Here is an 11,003-nt window from a genome sequence, read left to right as displayed (position 1 = left end):
AGTAATGGAGAGAGCTGAATTGATACACAGAGGATCTTTAGGACAGTAAAAGCAATCTGTATTACACTATAATGAGGGATACATGTCATTATTATACATTTGTCTAAACCCACAGAATGTACAATAGCAAGAGTGAACCCTAAGGTGAACTATGGTCCATGGGTGATTATGATATGTCAGTGTAAGTTCCAACGCAACAAACACATGACTCTGTAGGGGGTGTTAACAATGAGGAGGCTGTGCACGTGTGGGGGCAGTCAGTACATGGGAAATTGCTATGCCTCCCTCTCAATTTTTCTGTGCACATAAAAGTGCTCAATAAAAGGATTTACTAGCTGATGTATAGACTTTTACACACATATGTCAAGTTTTCTTCTGGGGTCATAATCTATCCTGAAGCTATGATAATGATGTAATCCTTAGTTCAGCCTTACTCTCAGATGCCTTGGAACTCCAACCCCTGCCTTTGGTTCATGATGCAGGAAAGGAAAAAGTGGATTCCCTGAGGTACACAGCAAGCTGTGGTCAATAACTCCTTCCAACATGATCTCTTGGTCTCCAAAGCTGACACAATCCTTTAATTATCAGAATGTGTGATGCCAAAACCACTTCCACACTAATAGGAGCTTTTGTTTTCCCACTCCCCAGTGACAACTTCTTCCAGCAGCCAATGGTTTCGTGGCAAGAAGCTTCAGAGCTAAATTCTACTATGGAGCTACTGAAAAATGCTCCTACAGGCAGGCCCCAATTCTCCCAACATAATGAATGATTTTCTGAAGACATTACATCAGCCACCTTGAATGATATATTTGTATTTCTGTCTCCAGTGCCCTGCTCAGTCATGAACTGCAACCGAGGCCTCCAATCCTTCTCCCTAACCATGAACTCATGCCAACTCCTTGCCTTTACATGGAACATCTTCCTGAGATCACTCTTCTCCTGCTTCCTGTTATTGAGAGCATGGGCACAGAGCCATCTATACATTCAAGTCTTGTGGGATCCATTGAAGTGCCCACTGTTGACACACAGGACACCTACGTGTACCTTGATAATGTGTAAACCATTTTCATCAAATTTATAAAAGACTTTTAAATAGGGATGCTCTGAAGCTCAGCTTCAACCTTGGCATTCATCCAAAATAATTTATCAGTTTAGACCTCAGCATTTGAAAGACTAAAAAGAAAAAGAGCTACATCATTGTCATTTCTGGTTGTCTCTGCTCTTCAGGAATATGACTGCATAGGTTACTTCTGTGTCCAATCTACCTAATGGTACAATTACATATTAGTCATGACATTCAAATTCACTACTGATATATAAATACTTACTTTCAAATATTGATGAATATTCTTTTTTTAAAGATTTTATTAATTTATTTGACAGACAGAGATCACGAGTAGGCAGAGATGCAGGCAGAGAGAGAGAGAGAGAGAGAGAGAGGAGGAAGCAGGCTCCGAGCAGAGCAGAGAGCCCAATGTGGGGCTCGATCCCAGGACCCTGGGATCATGACCTGAGCCAAAGGCAGTGGCTTTAACCCACTGAGCCACCTAGGTGCCCCCTATTGATGAATACTCTAAGTGTGACTTGGGAAAAGTACCTTTTGTTTGTTTGTTTTCACTTTGGTTTCTTGTGAATTTGAAATATTTTGGATATGATTTGGATCATCATTCTTATAATAGCAATAATTAGAATACTAACCTCTTTCCCTGATGTGAACACACACATGATAGCCACAATTGCAACTGACAGCAAATCACTTCAGGAATAGGCTCCAATAGGGTCACAAAACAAATGAAATTGCACAAATTCTTTTCCCATTAAAAAAAATATATAATGCCTTGTTGATAAAGAAAAGATTTTTATTTTTGACTCTTACCTCAAACTAATTAGAATATTTATCTAATAGCACTAGCAGAGTTTTGTAATATTTGAATTATAATATTTAATTCGAAAATGTTTTATTTCTTAAAGAATGAAATTTATCTTTTAGAAATATTTTTACTTTTTGTTTGATTTGGACATTTATAGGGAATGATGACCACTGAAAAGGATCTTGATGAATTCCTCCAGGGCGAAATTGAAGTAAGTTTCCAGCATAGGGCAGAAAGGAAAAAGAAAAGAAAGAAACATTAAGATGTAGGATACTGGGTCAAGTTAGAAACACAGTCTTTGAAAGGAAGGAAAATCAGCTTTTTTGGAAACCATCTGGCAATGGTAAATGCTTTGAGTATCACTTCTGATAACCACAAAGATCTCCAAAAATGATCTCTCCACCTTGCTTCCCCATAAAGCATGCTACCACAGAAAATGACCTCTGGTTCCCAGCTATTGAAAGAATATTGAAGAATTAACAAATGCTAAAATTTCTATTTTTCTGTGTTTTGATAAAATTTGAGCATAAACATTATAATTAACAGTAAAATTATCAAACACACTGAATCCTGGGAAGTTGAGATCTACTGTGAAGTTGAGGCTGGACTTTCTCAATCCTTTGTGTCTTTCCACAAATACTCCTAAAACCAGAAGAGGTTCCCAAAATATAAAGCACAGCTCCTTCTCCTCCCTTCATTGTAAGAAAATTACCTCTTTTACTCTCCCTTTTCCCTCGCCCCTTTCTCACTTCTCTTCTATCCTTAACTGTCCCCTGTACTTAATTGTTAGGAAAGTTTCTCACTTCCCTCTGCCCTTGTGTCATTATTAGAAAAACCTTCTCTACCATAAAGCTGCAACACACTTTTGCCATAGTTTTCATTATTACATGGATAAATATTTTCTATTTAAATTGTTAATTATTTTTATTTCCCATGGTATAAAGAATATTGTTCCAGATAACTACACACATATTGTCTTCACAACTTTTTTGAATCATTTATTTTCCGAATAATTTAAATATCACAATAATCTTTTCTAAAATCTTATACCTATTATGTTCTATTTCAGAGATGTGTGTTCAGCTTCCACAATATCTTTATCTCATAGTTAATATCACATACTTGTAATTATTTATAGCTGTGTACTGTATTATTTTTACTTTCTTTTATTTTTTATTAACATATAATGTATTATTAGCCCCAGGGTTACAGGTCTGTGAATCACCAGGTTTACACACTTCACAGCATTCACCATAGCACATATCTTCCCCAATGTCCATAACCCACCACTCTCTACCTACTCCCCTCCCCCCAGCAACCCTCAGTTTGTTTTGTGAGATTAAGAGTCTCTTATGGTTTGTCTCCCTCCTGATCCCATCCTGTTTCATTTATTCTTTTCCTACCCCACAAACCCCCCACATTGCATCTCTATTTCCTCATATCAGGGAGATCATATGATAATAGTCTTTCTCTGATTGACTTATTATGCTAAGCATAATACCCTCTAATTCCATCCACATCATCATGAATGGCAAGTTTTCATTTCTTTTGATGCCTGCATAGTATTCCATTATATATATATATATATATATATATATATATATATATATATATACACACCATATCTTCTTAGTCCATTCAGCTGTTGATGGACATCTAGATTATTTCCATAGTTTAGCTATTGTGGATATTGCTGCTATAAACATTCAGGTGCATGTGCCCCTTCGTATCACTATGTTTGTATCTTTAGGGTAAATGCCTAGTAGTGTGATTGCTGGGTCATAGGATAGCTCTATTTTCAACTTTTTGAGGAACCTCCATACTGTTTTCCAGAGTGGTTGCACCAGCTTCCATTCCCATCAACAGTGTTGGAGGGTACCCCTTTCTCTGCATCATTGCCAGAATCTGTCATTTCCTGAATTGTTAATTGTAGCTATTCTGACTGGCGTGAGGTGGTATCTCATTGTGGTTTTCATTTGTATTTCCCTGATGCCGAGTGATGTGGAGCACTCTTTCATGTGTCTGTTAGCCATCTGGATGTCTTCTTTGCAGAAATGTCTGATCATGTCCTCTGCCCATTTCTTGATTGGATTATTTGTTCTTTGGGTGTTGAGTTTGATGAGTTATTTATATATTTTGGATACTAGCCCTTTCTCTGATATGCCGTTTGCAAATATCTTCTCCCATTGTGTCAGTTGTCTTTTGCTTTTGTTAAATGTGTCCTTTTCTGTGCAAAAGCTTTTGATCTTGATGAAGTCCCAATAGTTCATTTTTGGCCTTTCTTCCCTTGCTTTTGGTGATGTTCCTAGGAAGAAGTTGCTGAAGCTGAGGTTGAAGCAGTTGCTGCCTGTGTTCTCCTCAATTGATGGATTCCTCTCTCACGTTGAGGTTCTTCGTCCATTTTGAGTCTATTTTCATGTGTGGTGTATGGAAATAGTCCAGTTTCATTTTTCTGCATGTTACTGTCCAATTTTCCCAACACCATTTGTTGAAAAGACTGTCTTTTTTAATTGGACATTCTTCCAGCTTTGTCAAAGATTATTTGACCATAGAGTTGAGGGTCTACTTCTGGGCTCTTTCTTACTTTTTAAATTTTTTACTTATTTTTTAAGATTTTATTTATTTAACAAAGAGAGAGATCACAAGTAGGCAGAGAGAGAGAGAGAAGGGGAATCAGGTTCCCTACTGAGCAGAGAGCTCGATCCCAGAGAGATCACAAACTGAGCTGAATCAGAGGCTTAACCTACTGAGCCACACAGGTGCCCCTGGGCTCTCTATTCCTTTCCACTGATCTATGTGTCTATTTTTGTGCCAGTACCATACCATCTTGATGATGACAGCTCTGTAATAGAGCTTGAAGTATGGAATTGTGATGCCACCAACTTTGGCTTTCTTTTTCAATATTCCTTTGGCTATTCGAGGTCTTTTCTTGTTCCATATAAGTTTTAGGGTTATTTGTTCCATTTCTTTGAAAATAAAAAAAAAATGGATGGTATTTTGATAGGGATTGCCTTAAATGTGTAGATTGCTTTTGGTAGCATAGACATTTTCAAATATTTGTTCTTCCAATCCATGAACATGGAACATTTCTGCATTTATTTGAATCTTCCTCATTTTCTTTCATGAGTACTTTATAGTTCTCTGAGTATAGATTCTTTGCCTCTTTGTTTAGGTTTATTCCTACGTATCTTATGGTTTGGGGAGCAATTGTAACTGGGATTCACTCCTTAATTTCTCTTTCTTCTGAGACCTTTCTTGTTTCTTGTTGCTGGTGTAAAGAAATGCAACTGTTTATGTGCATTGATTTTATATCCTGACACTTTACTGAATTCCTGTACATGTTCTAGAAGATTTGGAGTGGAGTCCTTTGGGTTTTCCACATACAGTATCATATCATCTTCAAATAGTGATAGTTTGATTTCTTCTTTGCCTATTTGGATGCCTTTTGTTTCTTTTGCTTCTCTGATTGCTGGGGGTAGGACTTCTAGTGCTATGTTGAATAGCAGTGGTGATAATAGACATCCCTGTGGTGTTCCAGACCATAGCAGAAAATCTCTCAGTTTTTCTCCATTGAGAATGATATTTGTAGTGTATTTTTTATAGATGGCTTTGATAACATTGAGGTATGTGCTCTCTAGCCCTATAATTTGAAGGGTTTTGATCAGGAAGGGATGCTGTACTTTGTCAAATGCTTTTTCAGCATTTATTGATAGTATCATATGGTTCCTGTTCTTTCTTTTATTAATATATTCTATCACATTGATTTGCAGATGTTGAACGAACCTTCCAGCCCAGGAATAAATCCCACTTGGTCGTGGTGGATAATTCTTTTAATGTACTGTTGGAGCCTATTGGCTATTATTTTGGTGAGAATTTTCGCACTGGTGTTCATCAAGGATATTGGTCTGTAATTCCCTTTTTTGATGGGAACCTTGTCTGGTTTTGGGATCAAGGTAATGCTGGCCTCATAAAATGAGTTTGGAAGTTTTACTTCCATTTCTATTTTTGGGAACAGTTTCAGGAGAATAGGGATTACTTCTTTAAGTGTTTGGTAGAATTCCCCTGCAAAGCCATCTGGCCCTGGCCTCTTATTTGTTGGGTGATTTTTGATGACTGCTTCAATCTCCTTACTGGTTATGGGTCTGTTCAGGTTTTCTATTTCTTCGTGGTTCAGTTGTGGTAGTTTATATGTCTCTAGGAATGCATCCATTTCTTCCAGATTGTCAAATTTGCTGGTGTGTAGTTGCTCATAATATGTTCTTATAATTGTTTGTATTTCTTTGGTTTTGGTTGTGATCTCTGCTCTTTCACTCCTGATTTCATTTATTTGGGTCCTTACTCTTGTCTTTTTGATACGTCTGGCCAGGGGTTTATCAATCTTATTAATTCTTTCAAAGAACCAGCTCCTAGTTTTGTTGATTTGTTCTATTTGTTTGTTTGTTTGTTTTTGTTTTTTGTTTCTATTTCATTGATTCTACTATATCTCTTCTCCTGCCGGGTTAAGGTTTTCTTTGTTGTTCTTTCTCCAGCTCCATTAGCTATAGGTTAGGTTGTGTATTTGAGACCTTTCTTGTTTCTTGAGAATGGCTTGTATCGCTATATATTTTGCTCTCAGGACTGCCTTTGCTATGTCCCACAGATTTTGAACTGTTGTGTTTTCATTATCACTTGTTTACATGATTTTTTTTCAATTCTTCTTTAATTTTCTGATTGGCCCTTTTATTCTTTATTGACCCACTTATTCTTTTTTTTTTTTTTTAGGTAATTTTTTTGGATTTTTAAAAATTATTTATTTCTTTTCAGTGTAACAGAATTCATTGTTCATGCACCACACCCAGTGCTCCTTGCCATACGTGTCCTCTGTAATACCCACCACCTGGCTTCCCCAAACTCCCCACCCCCCACCCCTTCAAAACCCTCAGATTGTTTTTTCAGAGTCCATAATCTCTCATGGTTCATCTCCCCTTCCAATTTCCCTCAGCTCTCTTCTCCTCTCCATCTCCCCATGTCCTCCATGTTATTTGTTATGCTCCACAAAGAAGTGAAACCATATGATAATTGACTCGCTCTGCTTGACTTATTTCATTGAGCATAATCTCTTCCAGTCCTGTCCATGTTGCTACAAAAGTTGGGTCTTCATCCTTTCTGATGGAGGCATAATACTCCATAGTGTATATGGGCCACATCTTCCTTATCCATTCGCATGGTTAAGGGCATCTTGGTTCTTTCCACAGTTTCGCGACCATGGCCATTGCTGCTATAAACATTGGGGTACAGATGGACCTTCTTTACACCGCATCTGTATCTTTGGGTAAATATGCAGTAGTGCAATTGCAGGGTCATAGAGAAGCTCTATTTTTAATTACTTAAGGAATCTCCACACTGTTTTCCAAAGTGGCTGCACCAACTTGCATTCCCACCAACAGTGTAAGAGGGCTCCCCTTTCTCCACATCCTCTCCAACACATGTTGTTTCCTGTCTTGCTAATTTTGGCCATTCTAACTTGTGTTAGGTGGTATTTCATTCATTCTTTAGAACGATGCTCTTTAGTCTCCAGGTATTTGGGTTCTTTCCAAATTTTCTCCTGTAATTGAGTTCCAGCTTCAGAGCTTTGTGGTCTGAAAATATGCAGGGAATGACCCCAATCTTTTGATACCAGTTGAGGCCTGATTTATGACCCAGGATGTGATCTAGTCTGGAAAATGTTCCATGTGCACTAGAGAAGAATGAGTATTCTGTTGCTTTTGGGATGGGATGTTCTGTCCATCTGTACCAGTGTGTCACTGAAGGCCTTATTTTTTTGTTGATCTTTTCCTTGGATCATCTGCCCATTTCAGTGAGGGGAGTGTTAATGTCCCCTCTATTATTGTATCATTGTCAATGTGTTTCTTTGATTTTGCTATTAATTGGTTTATATAGTTGGCTGCTCCTATGTTTGGGACATATTTATTTATTTAAGATTTTATTTATTTATTTGACAGACAGAGATCACAAGTAGGCAGAGAGGCAGACAGAGAGAGAGGGCGAAGCACGCTCCCTGTGGAGCAGAGAGCCTGATGCGGGGCTCAATCCCAGGACCCTGGGAATCATGACCTGAGCCGAAGGCAGAGGCTTTTACCCACTGAGCCACCCAGGCACACCAGGGGATAGCTATTTAAAATTGTTAGATCTTCTTGTTGGACAGACACTTTGAGTATGATATAGTATCCTTCCTCATCTCTTATTATAGTCTTTGGCTTAAAATCTAATTGATCTCATATAAGGATTGCCACCCCAGCTTTCTTTTGATATCCATTAGCATGGTAAATTGTTTTCCAACCCCTCACTTTAAATCTGGAGGTGTCTTTGGGTCTAAAATGCGTTTCATGTAGACAGCATATTGATTTTTTTTTTATCCATTCTGATACCCTGTGTCTTTTTTTTTTAATTTTTAGAAGATTTTATTCATTTATTTGACAGAGATCACAAGTAGGCAGAGAGAAGAGGAGGAAGAAGGCTCACTGCTGAGCAGAGAGCCGAATGTGGGACTTGATCCCAGGACCCTGAGATCATGACCCGAGCTGAAGGCAGAGGCTTAACCACTGAGCCACCCAAGCACGCTTACCCTGTGTCTTTTGATTGGGGGTGTAGCCAATTTACATTCAGATTTACTACTGAGAGATACGAATTTAGTGCCATTGTATTGCCTGTAAGGTGACGGTTACTGTATATTGTCTCTGTTCCTTTCTGATCTACTACTTTTAGGCTCTCTCTTTGTTTAGAGGACCCCTTTGAATATTTCCTATAGAGCTGGTTTGGTGTTTACAAATTATTTTAATTTTTGTTTTTCCTGGAAGCTTTTTATCTCTCCTTTTATTTTCAATGATAGCCTAGCTGGATATAGTATTTTTAGCTGCATGTTTTTTCTCCTGCTCTTAATATATCATGCCTGTTCTTTCTGGCCTGCCAGGTCTCTGTTGATAAGTCTTCTGTCAGTTTAGTATATTTATCATTGTATGTTATAGACTTCTTGTCTCAGGCTGCTTTCAGGATTTTCTCCTTGTCACTAAGACTTGTACATTTTACTATTAGATGATGGAGTGTGGATCTATTCTTATTGATTTTGAGGGGGATTATCTATGCCTCCTGGATTTTGATGCTTGTTCTCTTTGCCATATTAGAGAAATTCTCTACAATAATTCTCTCCAATATACCTTCCGTTCTTCTCTCTCTTTCTTCTTCCGGAATCCCAATTATTCTAATGATGTTTCATCTTATGGTATCACTTATCCCTTGAAGTCTCCCCTTATGGTCCAGTAGTTGATTGTCTCTCTTTTGCTCAGCTTCTTCATTCTCTGTCATTTTGTCTTCTATATCACTAATTCTCTCTTCTCTCATTTATCCTAGCAGTAAGAACCTCCATTTTTTTTATTGCACCTCATTAATACTTTTTTTTTAATTTCAACTTGGTTAGATTTTAATTATTTTATTTCTCTAGAAAGGGCTTTTATTTAACCAGAGAGCATTCCTCTAATATTGTACATGCCTTCTTTGAATCCAGCTAGCACCTTGTGAATCATCATTCTGAACTCTAGATCTAACATATTACCAATGTCTGCCTTGATTAGGTCCCGAGCCTTCAGGACTGCCTCTTGTTCTTTTGTTATTGTTGTGGTGGTGAGTTTTTCCACCTGGACAATTTATCCAGATAAGAATATATGAAGCAAAGAATAAAATGCTAAAAGGGTGGCAGAGACCACAGGATAATGTGCTTTAATCAAATCAGAAGAGACCCCAAATCTTGGGGGGAAGAAAGGGGGTAAAAAGTAGTTCAGGAATAAAAAGAAACTAAAAGAAGAAAAAATAAAGGAAAATATATATAAAAAAACAAATATATATATATATATATATATATGTATATATATATATGTTAGACTGGTAAATAGAACAGTGTCACCCACTTAATTTAGGGAGAATTTTGGTCTCTTAGAAGAAACTACCTACTAAAATTTTAAAGAGTTAAAAACATATATAAGGGTAAACATGATGAAGGGACGGAATATGACTGTAAATATGATGATTTTTTTTTTAATTTCTAAAAAAGGACTTGATAATATAAGTTGGTTGGGAGAATAAATAAAAAGAAAGTGGAGAAAATTTTCTCAGGCTGGACACTAGAACAATACCCCGTGCTAGGATTAGGGTATACTTTGATTTATTAGAAGGAGTTGTAGCCCAAAAATTTTAGAGGAAAAAATACCTATGTGTATACAAAAAATAAAGTTAGATACAATGAAGGATAAAATATGACTATAATAATGAAGGTTCACTGGGGTGCCTGGGCAGCTCAGTGGGTTAAGTCCTCTGCCTTTGACTCAGGTCATGATACAGGGTCCTGGGATCAAGCCCCACATTGGGATCTCTGCTTGTCTGGCTGCCTGCTTCCTCCTCTCTCTCTGCCTGCTTCTCTGCCTATTTGTAATCTCTGTCTGTTAAATAAATAAATAAAACCTTGAAAAAATAATGAAGGTTCAAAAAAGATTTCTTTTTATGAAAGTATTGTTAAGATAAACTAGTTAAAAAACATAAAAGGAGGAAAGAGTAAAAGTTAAAAAATTAGCATAAGAAAAAATAAAAGTAAAAAAATTAATTAACTTTGCAAATTAAAAAAATCCTGGGGAGAAAGCCATGAATCCCATGCTTTGTTTTCTCCTCTTCTAGAATTCTGCTATTCTCCTTGGTAAGTTAACTTGTTCTTGGGTGGATATCTTTGTGATCTTCTGGGGGAAGGGCCTGTTGTAGTGATTCTCAAGTGTCTTTGCCCAAGGCAGAATTGCATTGCCCTTACCAGGGGCCGGCTACATAACCTGCTCGGGTTTGCTTTCCAGAGCTTTTGTTCCCTAAATGTTCTCTGTAGAGTTTCATAGGATGGGAATGAAAATGGTGACCTCCCAATCTTTTGCCTGGAGGAGCTGAGAGCTTGGCACCACACTCTTCAGTGCACCCTTGGGGAAAAGCTCTCAATCAATCCTATCTCCCTGGCCTCCAGCTGCATTCCGAGCTCACCCAGCCTGTAACCAAGTGTCTCTGTCTCTGGCCCACAGCCCTGCCTGGAGTCTCCAAACCCTGCAGAACCCTGATTTCTTCTGGGGG

This window comes from Mustela putorius, unplaced genomic scaffold (assembly GCF_011764305.1).
Source record: "Mustela putorius furo isolate JIRA1106 unplaced genomic scaffold, ASM1176430v1.1 tig00000127_pilon_pilon_pilon, whole genome shotgun sequence".
In the NCBI taxonomy this organism is placed as follows: Eukaryota; Metazoa; Chordata; class Mammalia; order Carnivora; family Mustelidae; genus Mustela; species Mustela putorius.
This window is presented reverse-complemented; position numbering follows the sequence as displayed.